The sequence below is a fragment of the Sinocyclocheilus anshuiensis genome, unplaced genomic scaffold, assembly GCF_001515605.1.
Source record: "Sinocyclocheilus anshuiensis isolate Anshui unplaced genomic scaffold, SAMN03320099.WGS_v1.1 scaffold49, whole genome shotgun sequence".
NCBI lineage: Eukaryota > Metazoa > Chordata > Actinopteri > Cypriniformes > Cyprinidae > Sinocyclocheilus > Sinocyclocheilus anshuiensis.
This window is the reverse complement of record NW_015539863.1, coordinates 580,977-584,840: the sequence shown is the minus strand read 5'-3', so window position 1 is coordinate 584,840 and position 3,864 is coordinate 580,977. Positions and strand designations below refer to the sequence as shown.

Here is a 3,864-nt window from a genome sequence, read left to right as displayed (position 1 = left end):
ATACACTCTAAAAAATGCTGGGTTAAATACATCCCAGTGCTGGGTAAAATAGGGATAAAGCCAGCAACTGGGTTGTTTTGACCCAGCGGTTGGGTTACTACCCAGAAGGTTGGGTTGAACATTTAACCCAACCGCTGGGTCAAAACAACCCAATTGCTGGGTTTGTCCCTATTTTACCCAGCACTGGGTTGTATTTAACCCAGCATTTTTTAGAGTGTACTACCGGACTCAAACAATGAATGATGACTTTACATTTTTAATCTTTACTTACCATAAACCGTCTTTCTCTCGCACTCGCTTCCATCTGAAGACACTGAGAAAATGGCGGCTTCTCGCACTGGTGTCGTCCGATGTTAATGTGATGTGCGTGCTCTCTTTCACTTCTGCGTTCCCAACCCAGCACCGCTGGGTTATTGATCAAGACCAATTTTCAACCCAAAATTGGGTTAAAACAACCCAACGTCCTTACCCAGCGGTCTCAACCCAGCGTTTTTTAGAGTGTATGAAAATAAGTAGTATGCTTGTAATGTATTTCTTTCCAATAAAGATCTGTAAAGCTTATTTAGATTTACAAATTTATCTTTAACATACAGTATACTAGGGATAAATAGGGACCTTTTTTAACTCTGTATTCCTGTATTTGTATCTAACTCTGTATTTCTCAGGAAGAAGCACACAGAGCCTCTTTGAGCTCTGATGTAGTTCAATAAGTTTTCACAAACTTGTTTAGCTAATCCGATAACAACTAGGAACTGTTTCATAATGTATTAATTAACCTGTGTATAAAACCTCTACTCTGCAAGGCCTTCATGTATCATAATTGGTTATCTTGACATTTTAGGAATGGACACCTCATTTGTTCCTTCACCACTGTGATCCAAACACTAATGAAGCGTAGTCTGCTATAGCTACACCATTTCTGTCAAGGGGCTGTGGGCTGTTTGTGCTGAGCTACATGGGGGCGTTATTATATGCCACTCTTTACCATCAAGGATTCTCATTTTGTGCTGCCGTTAAGATTTATTTGGCCTTGCAAATCTGACTTTTAGAACATATGCTGAGATTGCAGTGGATCGACACCTTTTGGAGAGACTGGCATAAAAGTGATCTTAGATCAGCAAACTTACATTTCTTTGAAGCATCAATGGAAACAGATGGTCAGACTGAAATAATTGAAATGCAGTTCTGATTCCTCACAAATCTTGAAACATGAGGGGTATTTTTGCATACAGTGAAACAATGATATTGTTAAGCATACTCTGGGATAAAATATATTGTGCAGATATCTAAAGTGGGTGATCAAAACAAGCTTCATATGACATGTTGATAAGACAAACAAACAGAACAAATCTTTATTTATACTGTATTTACACTGCAAGTCTTGATGCCCAATTCTGATTTGTTGACTGTATCAGATTTTTTTTGTCTTCTTCTTTTTTGGACAACCAGCTCGCATCTTCTTTTAAAGCAACCCATATCCGATATCTGCATTTTCCATATAGACATACTTACCCAGAAACAAAACCTGCCCAAATGTTAAACAAAACTAGCACAATCTTGTTTTTTTTTTGTTTGTTTTTTTTCAACCCGTTCTCATCAATCTGCGTATTTAACACGGCTTTACACTTTCTAATTGCGTGTAATGCATACGCATGGTTGACTTTTATCATTATAAAATTATAATTGTTATTAACCATTAATTTGTCTTGCATTTAGTCACAATAGAAGCAAACAATGATTACAGGAGATATATTTTTAAAGGTAATAATTGTAAAATATTGAAGCATTGTTCTTAATCATTTTTGCCTATTTGTTTGTTAAAGGGAAGAAAATAATATATTTTCAACTGGAGCCTTGAATATTGTTTGGCATCTTTTGGCACGATTTCTGTAAACAAATTCTCTTTAGAATTAGACTAAATTAGAATTAAAATTTTAAAGGGGTTTTCTGTTGCATTTTTTTAGTTACCTCTATGCAAATACATTTTTATAATCAACTGCTTTTTTGTTGTTTTCATTCTTTTCATAGTGGCACAAACTGAAGAGAGAATGCTGTTCTGGGCACTGTTTATCTGGGAAAAGTTTGACATATCAATAAACATTGGAAAATGACTACAAAATGTGTGATTCATTATGTTTTTTGTTTGTTTGTTTTTTTGTTTGTTTGTTTCTATAGTTCAACTGGCAGATCTAAGAAGTGAAAATGTAAGCAAATGAAACATTTATATATGGACAAGTAAGTGTGACGCCTCTGCTCAACTGGGTTGCCATTGGCTTTGAAGTTCCCTTGGCACTCGCAGAACTCGCTGTGACTGGACTATATTTTAACCCAAATTAAAAACCGCTTTACCTCTTTACCAAGATCGTAACCCTAACCCTAAGCATAACTTCATTAAACTACAAATACTAGCGCCACTTTTTTTCGCGTTCTAGTGATAGAATGGCAGAGGCTTATGGGTAATGTAGTTTAAAATGTTTAATAATAAAATGAGGGAAAATACAATATTTTTTGAACAAAGGGTCATCTAAACATGTTAATTGTGCAAACATTTATGACATATTTAAGAGGCAGGCTGAAATTTGGTATTTTACTAAGAGCACTTTTTTAAACACCTTTATACCACCTTTCCATATATGTTTGAAAACTCTGTCCAACATTATTTCGTTAACATAGCATAAGTAGCTGTCCTGCCAAATTTATCTTTAAAACTATAATCAGACTTTGATTTACAGCCATTTGAAATGTTCAATTTTTTTGTTCTTTCAGGGGACTCTGGGCCCCTGGGAATGGAAGGGCAGTAAAACATACACAGATCTATTCTCATCATGGACATATGAGGTGTGGACAGATATCATGTACTGTTAGAACGGGAAGAGACGGCGCCAATTTGTAAAGATTAATAAAGAATACAATGGACTTAATATAAACTTTATGATTTAAACACTCTTACAATGGGCACAATCTGCTTGGTAGTTGAGGCAATGGCCAATGACAGCAGTAGGAGTAAAAGTCGTAGAATTTTTTACGAGTACGCTTGTACAATATCATATGAATTTGCTGACTTGGTAAATTGTATGAATTATTACTGCTTCAACATGAGACTTTTCTGGGGGTTCTTCCTGATGGGGCTGTGGGGTATGTAAACCAAAGTTTAAGAAACATCAAATGCTGTGCAAAATGTCTCTGCAGTAAAGTTCAGTCAAAGTGCTCAGACCGACACAGACGTACCATTGGAAGTGTTTGCCTTTGCAGCTTTTGGTCTTCTCCATAAACGCACAAGATGGTCAAATTCAAATCCCATGACAGGCCTTCCTTTGGTCTTCCCTTTCAGCTGAAACGAAGGGAAATATAAACATGTTGAGACAGTGTGTTAAAAATGATGTGTGACCAAAATATTTGATTAACACATAATATAAGGATGCGTTCATTAAAGCAAATCAGTTTGAACTAAATGTCTTCAACATTACCTTTGAAGGGTTGAACCTTTCAAGGACTTGTTCAGCCTCCTTGACAGCTTCTTCAAGATCAGCATTGGGAGCGTCGAGTTGAAGTTCCCTGTTAATTCTAGCAGAGAGAGAGAGAGAGAGAGAGAGAGAGAGAGAGAGAGAGAGAGAGAGAGAGAGAGAGAGAGAGAGAGAGAGAGAGAGAGAGAGAGAGAGAGAGAGAGAGAGAGAGAGAGAGAGAGAGAGAGAGAGAGAGAGAGAGAGAGAGAGAGAGAGAGAGAGAGAGAGAGAGAGAGAGAGAGAGAGAGAGAGAGAGAGAGAGAGAGAGAGAGAGAGAGAGAGAGAGAGAGAGAGAGAGAGAGAGAGAGAGAGAGAGAGAGAGAGAGAGAGAGAGAGAGAGAGAGAGAGAGAGAGAGAGAGA

General features: G+C 37.2%; 1 long non-coding RNA gene across 1 annotated transcript; it reads left to right on the top strand.

Annotated features, from left to right (window-relative positions):
* The first annotated feature begins 1,661 nt into the window (after nt 1-1,661).
* Nucleotides 1,662-2,111, top strand: LOC107684963 (uncharacterized). Its single transcript, XR_001633911.1, has 2 exons — nt 1,662-1,761; nt 2,029-2,111. It is a non-coding gene; the product is annotated as an uncharacterized LOC107684963 (long non-coding RNA).
* The last annotated feature ends 1,753 nt before the right edge of the window (nt 2,112-3,864 follow it).